General features: G+C 29.9%; 1 long non-coding RNA gene across 2 annotated transcripts; it reads left to right on the top strand.

Annotated features, from left to right (window-relative positions):
* The first annotated feature begins 3,301 nt into the window (after positions 1 to 3,301).
* On the top strand, positions 3,302 to 8,982 carry LOC122053905. Of its 2 annotated transcripts, XR_006132439.1 has the most exons (7): positions 3,302 to 3,420; positions 3,508 to 3,527; positions 3,609 to 3,651; positions 3,733 to 3,815; positions 3,919 to 3,974; positions 7,871 to 7,944; positions 8,868 to 8,924. It is a non-coding gene; the product is annotated as an uncharacterized LOC122053905 (long non-coding RNA). The 2 variants fall into 2 exon arrangements; XR_006132440.1 differs by lacking the exon at positions 7,871 to 7,944 and having other exon boundaries at positions 8,868 to 8,982.
* The last annotated feature ends 6,183 nt before the right edge of the window (positions 8,983 to 15,165 follow it).

Below are 15,165 nucleotides of genomic sequence, written 5' to 3'. Positions count from 1 at the left end.
TAACTCTTCAATCAAGTTTTATGCTTCATGTTATTTTACCATGTTTTCGATGCAACTAAATCCATGTTTTCTCTGTATGAATTCCTTTTGCTCCTAGAATTCATGCAGTTAGGAGAAAAAAATTCCTTTCAAATTGTCCTTCATCTAAGATATTATCCCTAGGACTAAATTTTTATTTTAAAATGGTTGACACTAAACAAGATGAAATCTTCTATGCTATAATAGAGATAATGAGATAACTTTGGATCTTATATGATTACTATCATAGAATATTAAAACCTCACTCACTATCTATTTTACTGAAATCTAAGGAAATTATAAAATAATTATTAAATTTTTATCTAAAATTTAGAAACTCATGGACATCTTGTCTCATAATAGAAGTTGTGCTTTTGTGACTAATACTCGGTGTTTTATCCACATCCATTACTTTCTAATTTATATTTTGAAATATAATTTTGAAAATACCATATAAATTATGTTTAATATTTTGTAAAATAAAAGCCAAATCAGGAAAAATAAGAATATTTAAATGATATTAAATCATCATAATATATAACTAACCTTTCATGTAAAATATCTAATTTAAGTAAATGAAACTAAATAAATGTTAAGATGGTAATAAAAATATTTTTCTTATTTTACTTTCATTGCTAACATACTACAATATAAAAAATCATTAGTGCTACAATCATTTAAAATTTAAATTATATTATAAAAATTCATTACAACTAAATAAGAAGTAGGATAATAACTAAAACTTTTAAAATGTCATAAATATTATTACATATGTTCCATTTGTACAAAAATAAATGTACATTTATATTATTAGCATTTTCTAAAAACAATACAAGTATATATATTGAATGAATCTTATAATAATATATATGTATTTACACATCATTTGAAAATTTTTATGTCATATTTGTTTGAGCATCCACACTAATTTTTCTATCTAAAATACATAATTTAGAGTAAAAAAGTTATTTTATTAAATTTGGATATTCACTTTTCAATGCTTCTCTATTTTTTCCCTCTCTTCTATGATGTTTAGGGAATGGATAGAGTAGCTGATGTAAAGATTTTTTAGTTAGCATATCCAAATTTAAGGTAAAATTTTTTAATAGAGTATCTGATATAGATACTCTTAAGTTCGTAATATCTACCTATTGTTTTAACATACTAAAATTGACCATACATAAAAAAATAACAATTTTAACTATTTAATTTGATTTTCTAATGTTTTTAATCCATTTTGCATGCATAAATTTAAGCATGACGTACACATCAAATATTAAAAGATAAATTATAGTTACAGATTGGTATACAAATTTAAATTCTTCAATACTTACATTATTAAAAATTAATATTATCGAATAATATTGAAAATATTTTAGAGATAAATACATCAATTGATATCGTACGAATGAGTTTTTCTAGTTCTAAATATTAGAAGATAGATAATTTATTATTTAATTTATCAAAAATTATAATTCTATATTTTTTACCTTATCTTATTAATTTTTTAATTGTATAAGTATGATTAAAGAACACATTTAACAACTAGATTAAATGATTCTTGATAAAAACTCCTCAAATATACATTTAAAATTAAAACTAGAAGAAAGATATTCCATATAAATAAATATAACTAATAATTCTCTTAATTCAATATTAAAATATTACAATAAATTAGAATAGGTACATCTATATTTTTGATAAAAATCTAAATAATTATTTTTGAAACTGGTTTACTGCAAACTCAATTAATACTTGTAAGATACATTATAAATTTATGTTTTGTAGGTATCTCTAAACAAAAGAGTGTTTTTCTCAAATATTTAATATAAACAGATGATTTTAAAAGGAAGAGTTTCTTGAATCTGGAAATTTTTTTATATTTTCTGCATCTCAAATATTGGAAATGAAACTATAACACATTATTGTTAAATTCAATAATCGAGGTTTAATTTTAAAATTACCTTCGCCTTACGACCTTACCTTTTTAAGATTAAGATGAACTTCTATCACTTGAAATAAAGATGAGAAGTTGAAAATAATTGAGCTTTGAGAATTGAGAGATAAGAATAAAGTATTTGTTTTAAAAATAATGAATATAGTAGTTTATTTATAGAGTTTGGGAAACAACGATCAATTAAATATAATTATTGATTGAAAATTGATCAAATAATTATGATCATTAAAATAATCACTCAAGCAATCCAACAATTATTTAAAAAAAATCTCTCAATCGATAATTTAAACCATTAGTTCATGTTTAAATTTGATGGACTGATTAACCCCCATCCAATTAAGTCAACAATTAACCAATCTATCGATAAGATTATGATTCAAACTGGGATAATTCGACTCCAACCAGTGGAGGCCTAATGTAACCTAGTTATACTATTTTATTATATAGTGTGGGCTCACAATGATTGTGTGTTAAAAATTTAATTTTTTTTTTATCATTACAAAGAATTCAGATTTTGAAATAATTTTTTATTGAATAAGTTAACATTTATATAAAAAAAATCTCAAATTGTTCAAATTAATTTTAACTAAATTGTTTTAAATATTTTTTTCACTCTTATAATTTTTACAATATAAAAAAAGGAAATAACAACATAGTTTAATAAATAATATTAAATCTATTGATTGAGTTTAGTGAATATATTTTTGATTGATTAGAGTTACTTGGGGATGTATAAGGGTTGATTTTGATAAAATCAAACTCTAAGGTTGAATTTGATTTAGCCATTAAGGTTATTATAAACCAAATTGATTGAATCGTGTTTAAGAATTATAACCCCAATTTTAGTCATCCTGATGCTCTTTTCTCTCTGTGTTGACCCAAGCAACCCTCTAGATGAGTTAATTACAATTCTAACTCGTCCAATTGAATTAACGGTTAAATAATTTGTTGACTTACTTATTGTTCATGCGGGGACTGATTCAACCCCAACCTATGAGGGTCGAATATAACTTATATCTATTTTCTTATATGGTATATATTCATAATAACTGTGTGTTAAAAAAAATATTTTTATTATAAATTTCGAGATAATTTTTATCTAAAAAAATAGTGTTTATATAAAAATATCCGGATAAAATTAAACTCTGTTGAATTTAGGCATTAAAGTTATTAGATGATTAAATCGAGTTTAAGAATTGTAGCCGTTAGTCATACGAGCTATAAGAATCGTCTAGCCGTTACGCCCTAGCCGTTGAGTCATCCTGTTACGACCCATAATAATTGTAGCCGTTGAATCATCCTGATGCCCTTCTCTAAACCCTAAACCGTTCTCTCCCGTGTCGCTCTCCTCCCGAGCGGCCCTCTCTGGAGCTCCCGAACGTCACGCGATCGCCTCCTCTCGCGAATGGTCGATCTGTTTTCTCCCCTTGCAGCGCGGGCAACTTGTAAGTCTCCTCTCCTCTCTGGCGATGGATAATCTCCGTTCATCTTCGTCACAAGATCTTTTGTTCTGAGTTGTGTCCCCATTCCAGACCACGATATTTCTTGTCCGGTGAGAGATATCAGCTATCGTAAATTTAATCTGGCTGGTGGTTTTTTTCCCATATGACTTTACTGATTGGAATGTTTTCAGTTTTTCATGTGTCCCCATTCCAGACCACGATATTTCTTGTCCGGTGAGAGATATCAGCTATCGTAAATTTAATCTGGCTGGTGGTTTTTTTCCCATATGACTTTACTGATTGGAATGTTTTCAGTTTTTCATTGACCAGGGTGGTCTAGAATTCTTTAAACCGTGATGGATGATTCTATTGGTTTCACTGATCGAAGAAATTAGCTGGTAATCATAATTTCTCCCCCTAAACCTGCCACGGATTAAGATTCCATCAATGAGATCTTTTTGGATCATTGTTATTCGTTGAAGAAATTGAATCCATTTACAGATCCGGGAGGGAGGTGTTGATTTTGTGCTATCCTACCAAGTTTCACAGAAAATTATGTAAAGAACTCTGACTTGCCCATTTGCAGTTTACTGTAGCACCGAGCTAGATTCTACATCAAGAAACTATCCAAACTGTTAGGATCTTCTAAGTAAATCCAAACTCTTATGTATGACTAGTGTCAAGATGCATGTTATGCAAATCAAATATGATCATAATATCTTGAACATGTTATTTTTTAGATCATTTACTTTTGGGCTAACATTTTTGTTAGAGATCATTTGAACACAAACTTGTTTGGTTGTTTTTGTTTTTCTAAACTAGTTTTATTAGTTATTTTTGCTACTAACAGAAACTTGCATTTGACTACGTTTGTTTTAAAAAATTTACATTCAGAGAAACTGAACAAACTCTAATGGATAGATTAAATATGGTTGTGCTTATCGTATAATTGATAAGTAGTGTAGGTTGCTATTTTTACACTTTAGTAATTGAGTTTGGCTTTACAACTAATCATTTTTACTCTTGGATTTTATTAATGGACTTCTATTATTTAAACAGTTGTATGGTGTTTCAAATTGAGTAGCAAGTGCACTAGCATTTTTATTTGTGATAACAATGGTGGTTTTAATTTGTGTAAGTTGTGAAGTTAACCATACTTTTAGTCTAGATCATTCCAACATTCACTTAAGTGGTTGGTAATAGTTAAGTTCAATCCAAATATTCAACACCTAGACTATATACTATTTTAGATTTGGCCATCAATTTTTGTCATACTATTTGTTCTTTTGGTTGAGTACTTTTTTGCCTTAGGCATCTCACCTCGAGGCTTTGATTCAAATGTTCCTTGCATGATCCTTTAATCAATTGGCTAAGTGATTTTTTTTTTCTAATAAAGAGTTGGCCAAGTGGTTATATTATCACGTATTGACCTCTCATATAAATTTATGTACAAATACGGCTTAGCAACAACAGTGGCACAGAACATTTATTCAAGATGAGCTACCTTTGCACTTGTTGGGCCAAGCAAGCTCAAAGGAACATTACTCACTATGCATTTATTCAGCAAGCACAATCACTTATTACCCATTCTGCAAGTTTACAACTTCTTAATACAATATCTTAAATAGCTATAATAAATATTGTAAAAACTAAACTAAAACTCCTCAAGCTATCTTAAAATGTTCCCACCTTGCTTAAAAATGAAAATTTTCATCTCATATTTTGAAACTTTTTTCATCTAGTGTTTTGTTTATTTAGTATCTTCACTGAACGTATTAGGGTCTAAACTCTAAACGTATTACTGTGGAAGATGCTTCTGAAATTGTAAGCTAATACATAACCATAGCTTCAAATCATTGAAGGTGCCAACCATTGTTAAAACATTAGAAAGAGGGTAGTAGTAGCTGTCCAAAGTTGTGAATTCCTTAACATATGTTTAGGTAATAATGTAAATTATGGAGATATAATTCCGGAACATTTAGGTAAGAAATGTAGCAAAACTTTCCAAGCATGGATGCCATTGTAGAATAACATGGTTCTTATTTTTGCTGTAGCAAAATTTATTTCATGCAATTGTTGCCTTGATCCTATAATTTTTAACATGGTTTATTACTTATTTCAGAGAAAACATTAATTGTTACTTTTAAAGTCTACTTGTAAGTTGAATTCAATACACATGCATAAACGCGCACACATTTATGGGTTTGTTTTAATATAAGAATTGAACATTTATGCTCCTCTCTTATCTAAAAGTAATCAATATCTTAAATAGTTTCCACCTTGATTAAAAATAGAATTTCTCATCTAATATTATGGAACTTTTTTTCTTTTAGTATCTTGTAGATTTCAGAAGTTACGTGTTCACAGATTATGGTTTAGCTGATAAAGCTATTTTAATAGAAATTGCCTATGAAATTGTAAAGCTAATATGCAACCATAAGTTAAAAATCATTGAATGTGCTAACCGTCGTTACACCAAACATTAGGAAGAATTGCAAAAGTTGTGAATTCCCAAGAATTTGTTCATGTTATAAAAATATGATCATGGAGAAGAAGCATGGTTCTTATGTTCATTGAGCAAACATTAATTTAATGTAATCCTTGCCTTCACCCTAATAGCCATGTTTATTACTTACAAAAAGTAAACATTTGTACAAAGTCCATTGAGTATGAATATAGTATCCTATTTTACATGAGAGTTAAAACACACAAATAAACATACATCGAGCATTTATGCTTTTATTTACCAATTTTATATAGTATTGTCATTTTATCAATCTGTAAGCAGTTCCATCCTTTTTAGTTTATCATCTTATTAAATAGGTGTGTGTACTTTCTCCACATCTTGACATACTTGAAGGTACTTCCATTGCACATGCACACACTCATATAACTCTCTCTCTCTCTCTCACACACACACACACACAAGCAATCAGAAAACTGGCTGTGGTAGTATCCTCCTACCTTATGAAACCTCAGTTACACTACACTTTGTTCTTAATTGGCCAAAGCATATATATTACCTACATCAGTATATTGCCAAAAAAGAACAACCCCACATGCATAAGTTATTTATATACAATAGATAAAATGTAAGATCTTTGCTGTTAAACTAAATAATGATTCACTGTTCATCCCTCTACTTCATTCCCTTTTTGAATTTTACTTAATATCTTTTAACTATTCATTAGTTTTATTGGTGGTTTAGTGCTTGCATGATGTCACATGCATCTCCTTCATTATCTACCGTTTTTGTTTTGTTTACTTTATTGCATTGTTATTTGTCTTTATTATCATTTTATAACATCATTATTTTTGTTGTGTGACAAACTATATGCTTTTAACTCTTTTGTACCTATTCTTTTAACTGTATTTTAAATGTTTCACATACTTTTTTTCCCTATTCTTTCTTTGACTTGTACTTGTTTTCACCTTTAACTTCTTTCTTTTTCTTTTTGTTTTACTCTTCTTTGAGTTTTTTTTTCTATTTTTCTGCTTTATCTTTACTTTTTTTTATATGTCTCCTTCACCAATTGTTTTTTTTACTTGGTCCCTTTCTCTTATTATTTTCATGAACTATCACCAATTTTGTAATCTTCTTTTTCACTTTTATTTTCATGTATTTGTGTTCCTTTGTTATTTTGGATTTTCTTGTCCTTTTCTTTCTTTTCTTTTGTTTTCTTCTTTTTTTCTCCTCTACCAGTAATTTTTATTTTTTTAGTTATTTTTTCTATTATTTTTACATGCCTTCATTTCAATTTTACTTGTACACCTTTTTTTTCTTTTCTTTTAAACTCTTTTCCGTTGTTTTTCTTTCTTAAAATATGTATTGCTCGATCATTCTTTGGCTTTCATCCTTCTTCTCTTTCACTTTGTCATTCTTTTCCTTTTACTTCTTATTTATTGTTTGAGTGTATTTGAACGTTATCATATTATTGTTCTTTATCTTTGTGCATCTCGTGTTTTTCATTTTTATTAATAGTATTCTAATTTACTATTATTATTCACTCTTTTCCTTCGTATCTTATCATTTTTATTGATTTTTTATTATGCCTTTGTTAATAAGTATAAATTTTTATAAAGGTTTTTAATTTTTTTTTAGGATTTTAATTTAATAAAATAAACAAATTGAATTGTTGAATACAAATTATGATTGAACCCATCGGGTATAAGAGGAGATAAGGAATATGTGGGTTTAAAATGGGATCAATTTTTTATTCTTCCTTTATGTTTTAGCTAGTTTCTCATTGTTCATTTAGAAATCTTTAGTCTAAAATGATGTTTATAACATTTTCTACATACCATGCCCATAACAAAATTATCAATTTTATTCAACAAAATAAATCATCACCCCTTTGTGGTGGATGATTGAAGATCTTTGATGGTTTTACTTTACCTAGTAGAACAATTACATTAGTTTTCTACATTGATTTAACTATAGAGATATTTTTAGGGCGAAGTTGTGGAATTGATTCCAGTGGATGCATACATGGAGCTGTCTTCATGATGCTATTGGAGCTTTTAGTAGTAATTTCCTGCATGACCTTTTGTGATTTGGGAGCTTGTTTTTTGAAATATAAGTTTTTTAGAATTACTTCAGGTAACAATTTAATTGATATATGTGGTTTTAAGGATACATATTTGTATTTTGGATCGTATTCTATTGGAAGCTCCAAATGTTGATTGATTAGGTAGAATCACTATTGTTTCAATCTGCTCCAAATGTTGATTTTCTTGTCAAGTCACAATTAGGTATAGAAATTGGAGTCATGCTTGGAAAAAAAGGTACTTGCTCTTATGTATTCTTTGTCTTTTTGGAATACAAAACTCAATATTATTGAGACTTACTATAGCATTCTTGTAGGCCAAGATGGGCACTTATTGACAAAGCATACATGCAAAACACGTGGAGATTATTGCAATCATCATATCACCGGTTTTACACGGATGACAATATATTAATAAATATTTTTTATCTTCACCTAAACTTAATACTTTGTGTATTTATAGTTTTTGAGAAATTTTAAAAATGATAATAAGGTGAGAGAATTACCCCAACACCCACCCCCTATTCGATGTCAGAATAATCATGGCAATGATATTGATGGTTTGAAACTGACCATTGATAAGTAGTAGGAACCATTTAGTTTTTATTAATAGTCAAGGAGTGTGAAATCATTCCACCCGATGGTGGCATTGAAATTGTTTTGTACAAATTATTTCTTAAAATTCTTAAACACGATCAATAGTGATATTAAGTATCCATTTGGAGAGTGTTGGCATTGAACATGAGTATGATAAGAGTACAATGTAAAGTAAACCCTTACTAGTTGAAGTTCTTAAGTTTATTAGTTCATTAATTTCTATTCAGACTATTTATATTTGTTGTGTTTTGTCACTTCTAAAACAATCAATTCAGATAATTTTTTCATTGTTTTCTAAATCTTTAGGCTTGCGACATCTTTCAAAAATGTTGAAGCGATGGCTGTCGTTAGTTTCCAAGTGTGTCCTCACTCTGAGCAAAATTTCCGGATTCAAAAGATCCAAATCATTTAGTACTACTAGGTTGTTACTTAGTTCTTTCAACTCAAACTATTCCTAGGCATTTGGCTGTGGTAGTGTATTCTTCTATTATCTTGTTTATGTTGTTTGTCTTAAATACATTGCTTTAACCATGCACATTCATTCCTTCACTCTATAAATTTAGAATTAGAATGCAGTTTTATTCACAACATTTATCACTAGGTTAGTTTTTAATATTATATCTTCCCCATGTTATGACTTTAACTGCTGCAGTATTTGAATCTCACCTACACTGCATATCTATGCAGCTCCCACCAAGCTCAAAAAGCTATTATTGAGGTATCTCTGGAATATCGAGAAGATTTTTCAAGGCTTCAGGTGCTGAATCAGGCGAGTTAGAAATTATTAAGTTAATATCCAAAATCCATTCCTTGGGCTTTGAGAACACAGGCTTGCGTTGGAAGTAATGGCTACTCTTTACAAATTTATTTGATGAGCATTTTTTGTGCTATGAATTATGATTGTGATGTTTTTGATGCGTCAAAAATTGTCTTTTGATTTGATTACTCATCTTGTCATTTATTTCTTAGAAAATCTTGATCATATTCTCATTTCATTCAGATCTACTTTTAAAAATCGTAGGGGAAATTGCAGGTTAGTAATTGGAAACTTTGTTTGCTAAAATTGATATGGTATCCTGATGAATATTATTTACTTGGTATAATTTGAACATCTGTGCCTGATATATTTTTTCACTTGAAATCTGTGTATATGTAATATATACATATAGGTTATTTTCTCAGAAATTTGAAAAGTTAACTTTCTCAGTCTAGAGAATACTTGGAGTATCTGCTTTAAACACTTTATTACAAGTATACAGAGTATTGCTTATGCTTGCTTTGTCTTGAAGTGATTCACATCTACTTTTAAAAATTGTAGGGGAAATTGCCGGTTAGTAATTGGAAATATTGTTTGCTAAAATTGATATGGTATCCTGATGAATATTATTTACTTGGTATAATTTGAACACCCGTGCTTGATATATTTTTCACTTGAAATCTATGTATATGTAGCATAGACATATAGGTCATTTTCTCATAAATTTGAAAGTCAACTTCCTTAGTCTAGAATACTTGCAGTATCTGCTTTAAACACTTTATTGCAAGTCCCACCTCACAAAATCCCAAGTTAAGAGTTGTTACGAACTATTGGGGGAGTATTGACTGAAATACTAATGGAGGATGGATTTTTCCATGATATACTTAGTAACCTTTCCCATGTCCATATGTAACTTTTGATGATATACTTAGTAGCCAAGGAGAGTCATCCTTCAAAGCCTTGCTGATAAAGACATCACTGTTTTCTATTTAGCATCATGGCATCAAACCCCGAATTGGATATCATTTTATGGAGGAGATAATTTGTATTCAAACTTTGCAAGAAATGCCTTTCAACACACTTTGATGAATTTTCTAGTGCAAAAGAGAGACCAAAGCAGTGTGTTTCTGCTGAAGTGATGGCTGGTATTCTTCATTCTGATGTTAATGCCTTTCAGAGGCATGGAATGAGTGGCTGATGGATCAACTTCACAACATTGTTATGGTGACAATACCTGATTGGGAAGTTTGTATATGCTATGTGGAATCCTCCTATTGAAAGCAAATATTAGACTTCTTAATATGCTAACCATTACCCCAAATGACATCTACTAGTGTAGTTTCAAAAAGGTATGCTTTGCAGTTGCTAATATATCTCCACTCACTGTTGAATTGAGCCATCCATCTGCCCAAGTAAACATACAAGGTTTTGCTCCATTAATTTTTTTTAATGTGCTTTTAGCAATAGTTGTGTTGTTAATAAACTGTCACCTGGTTATCTTTATTTTTTTCCTAGCAAAACATCAACTTTTATTGTATCCTTTTCTAGTCGCACTATTTCTGAATATTACTAATAATAATATGTCATTGCATGGAGTTCTATGGAAAAATAAGATCTGTAGAGCTGACCACAAATGTGGCTTGTTGATGTTTATCAATAGAGAAACAGAAGCATTTATATAAAAACAAACATTCCTTTTTTCAAATCTATTAATATAGATATCTGCTTTCCTAATGTTTTTCAAGGATCTTGTGTGTGTTGGTACCAGGCTATTCTCTTTATACACCTATGTTATTCTTTATACATCTTTCCAATTATCATAAGAATAGGATCTGTGTTGTCCAGGTCAGTACAAAGTTGGCACTGTATGTGTTGGTATCAGGCTATTCTTTATACACCTATGTTATTTTTTACACAAGGGCAAATTAAACTAAACCTAATAGTTGTCAAAAAATGTGCTTTAAGATCTATTCACATGTCAAACCTCTTTTTCTGCCATGCCATCATGCCATCTTTTAGAAGTTGGAGCATCCACATCTCTAGTATTGTATAGACCGAGTTACCAGAATTCCAGTCAAAAATTAATAATGCTACTTAGCATGGGGCATGTTCTGCTGTTAGTTGTTTTTCTAGCTTGATAAAAGTTAATTTTACTGATATAAAGATTCTTAATTAAGCTAGAATGATATAATGATGGTTATTTTTGAGATGTTATCTGTTGTAAGATTATCATAATTAATCTAAGTTAATATTTCATCTTTGAATGTCTCCTAAAGACAATAAATTTTCTTTTGGATAGTATAGTTGCTGAGAATAATCTTATAAATTATATGAGGAAAGCCGAAGGTGTAACCTCAATGGATCCTTTTTTTTTAAAAAGGTTGTCTATGTAGGGATGATTGAATTACCACAAAAAGAAGCTTGGATAAATGTCCTATCCTTTCTGAGTTGGCTGTGAATATCATAAGCATAAATCATTTGGAAAGCATTGAGATCAATGGAGAAGAAACTTTTGAGAATGTCTCAATTAGTAAGGAAGCTAACAGACGGTACTTAAATGTATTTTATTTTTAGAACCGTTGCTAATCTGCTTTGTTTTTGCAAGTTATTTTCTTTGGAACTTTTTGCAAGTGAAATTTGAAAGATTATCTTATATGTTAGACATAATTGTCAAGCTCCTTTCTAATCAGTTATTTCATTACAAGTATGAGGTGGTTGAATGTGTCACACAATCCATGGATTCAATTGTTGTCCCATTGCTTCCAGATTTCAGAACTCTCTCTTTAGATTTTTAGGATCCTATTATCATGTTAGACAAATTATTATGCTCTTATAATCAAGGATGCTTCTAGTATATTCATATGAAAAATTTTAATTATTCCGGCCAATGTGGGGTCTCGGGTAGGGATGACAACGGGGTGGGTTTGGGCCGGGTTTGGCCAATCCCAGAACCCACCCTATCAGAAAAAATGGATCCGGACCCGTCCCGCCTAATTTTTCAACCCGCCCCACTCAAAACCCGACGGGTCTATAGCGGGTTGAACCCGCCAATCCACTAAGCTTAAAAAAAATACAATTCAATAATAAGTTATTATTATTGTATTTTATATTATATAATATAAATTATAAACCATAAATATTATATATATAACGGGATGGGTTCGGGGCGAGTTTATTGAAATTCGTAACCCGCTTCTAAACCCGGTCAATGGGTTTAGACTCCCCGTAACTTGTTTGACCGGGTTTTTAAACCCGCCCCGAACGAGGCGGATTTAATATGGGGCCGGGTTTAAACTCACCCCATTGTCATCTCTAGTCTCGAGGAAGAAGAGGCACACAACAACAACTTTACTACCATTGCACCACTCCCTTTCAAATATTAACCAAAATAATTTTTAAATTAATATACACTTATATTAAAAAAGGAAAAAGTATCGAAATACATTATTGAAGCCATATTGTTCAAATTTGGGACCAAAATAACGGCATAACTAAGGCGGTGCATGAAGCTGTGAGGTCCCAATGAGGTGTCGGATAGCTTTATTATTGCCCCTTCATACTAATAAATCAACTAAAAAGAAAATATTGGAGCTAATTTTCTGCTAACCATAGGCAACCTTTTTCACTACGACATCCTAATGTGGGTAGTCAAGTACTTTAGTGATTTTTTTTCTAATAAAGAGTTGGCCAAGTGGTTATATTATCACGTATTGACCTCTCATATAAATTTATGTACAAATACGGCTTAGCAACAACAGTGGCACAGAACATTTATTCAAGATGAGCTACCTTTGCACTTGTTGGGCCAAGCAAGCTCAAAGGAACATTACTCACTATGCATTTATTCAGCAAGCACAATCACTTATTACCCATTCTGCAAGTTTACAACTTCTTAATACAATATCTTAAATAGCTATAATAAATATTGTAAAAACTAAACTAAAACTCCTCAAGCTATCTTAAAATGTTCCCACCTTGCTTAAAAATGAAAATTTTCATCTCATATTTTGAAACTTTTTTCATCTAGTGTTTTGTTTATTTAGTATCTTCACTGAACGTATTAGGGTCTAAACTCTAAACGTATTACTGTGGAAGATGCTTCTGAAATTGTAAGCTAATACATAACCATAGCTTCAAATCATTGAAGGTGCCAACCATTGTTAAAACATTAGAAAGAGGGTAGTAGTAGCTGTCCAAAGTTGTGAATTCCTTAACATATGTTTAGGTAATAATGTAAATTATGGAGATATAATTCCGGAACATTTAGGTAAGAAATGTAGCAAAACTTTCCAAGCATGGATGCCATTGTAGAATAACATGGTTCTTATTTTTGCTGTAGCAAAATTTATTTCATGCAATTGTTGCCTTGATCCTATAATTTTTAACATGGTTTATTACTTATTTCAGAGAAAACATTAATTGTTACTTTTAAAGTCTACTTGCAAGTTGAATTCAATACACATGCATAAACGCGCACACATTTATGGGTTTGTTTTAATATAAGAATTGAACATTTATGCTCCTCTCTTATCTAAAAGTAATCAATATCTTAAATAGTTTCCACCTTGATTAAAAATAGAATTTCTCATCTAATATTATGGAACTTTTTTTCTTTTAGTATCTTGTAGATTTCAGAAGTTACGTGTTCACAGATTATGGTTTAGCTGATAAAGCTATTTTAATAGAAATTGCCTATGAAATTGTAAAGCTAATATGCAACCATAAGTTAAAAATCATTGAATGTGCTAACCGTCGTTACACCAAACATTAGGAAGAATTGCAAAAGTTGTGAATTCCCAAGAATTTGTTCATGTTATAAAAATATGATCATGGAGAAGAAGCATGGTTCTTATGTTCATTGAGCAAACATTAATTTAATGTAATCCTTGCCTTCACCCTAATAGCCATGTTTATTACTTACAAAAAGTAAACATTTGTACAAAGTCCATTGAGTATGAATATAGTATCCTATTTTACATGAGAGTTAAAACACACAAATAAACATACATCGAGAATTTATGCTTTTATTTACCAATTTTATATAGTATTGTCATTTTATCAATCTGTAAGCAGTTCCATCCTTTTTAGTTTATCATCTTATTAAATAGGTGTGTGTACTTTCTCCACATCTTGACATACTTGAAGGTACTTCCATTGCACATGCACACACTCATATAACTCTCTCTCTCTCTCTCACACACACACACACACAAGCAATCAGAAAACTGGCTGTGGTAGTATCCTCCTACCTTATGAAACCTCAGTTACACTACACTTTGTTCTTAATTGGCCAAAGCATATATATTACCTACATCAGTATATTGCCAAAAAAGAACAACCCCACATGCATAAGTTATTTATATACAATAGATAAAATGTAAGATCTTTGCTGTTAAACTAAATAATGATTCACTGTTCATCCCTCTACTTCATTCCCTTTTTGAATTTTACTTAATATCTTTTAACTATTCATTAGTTTTATTGGTGGTTTAGTGCTTGCATGATGTCACATGCATCTCCTTCATTATCTACCGTTTTTGTTTTGTTTACTTTATAGCATTGTTATTTGTCTTTATTATCATTTTATAACATCATTATTTTTGTTGTGTGACAAACTATATGCTTTTAACTCTTTTGTACCTATTCTTTTAACTGTATTTTATATGCTTCACATACTTTTTTCCCTATTCTTTCTTTGACTTGTACTTGTTGTCACCTTTAACTTCTTTCTTTTTCTTTTTGTTTTACTCTTCTTTGAGTTTTTTTTTCTATTTTTCTGCTTTATCTTTACTTTTTTTTATATGTCTCCTTCACCAATTGTTTTTTTTACTTGGTCCCTTTCTCTTA

This window comes from Zingiber officinale, chromosome 3A, assembly GCF_018446385.1.
Source record: "Zingiber officinale cultivar Zhangliang chromosome 3A, Zo_v1.1, whole genome shotgun sequence".
Taxonomy (NCBI): Eukaryota; Viridiplantae; Streptophyta; class Magnoliopsida; order Zingiberales; family Zingiberaceae; genus Zingiber; species Zingiber officinale.
The sequence above is the reverse complement of the archived record's forward strand: the minus strand, read 5'-3'. Positions and strand labels throughout refer to the sequence as shown.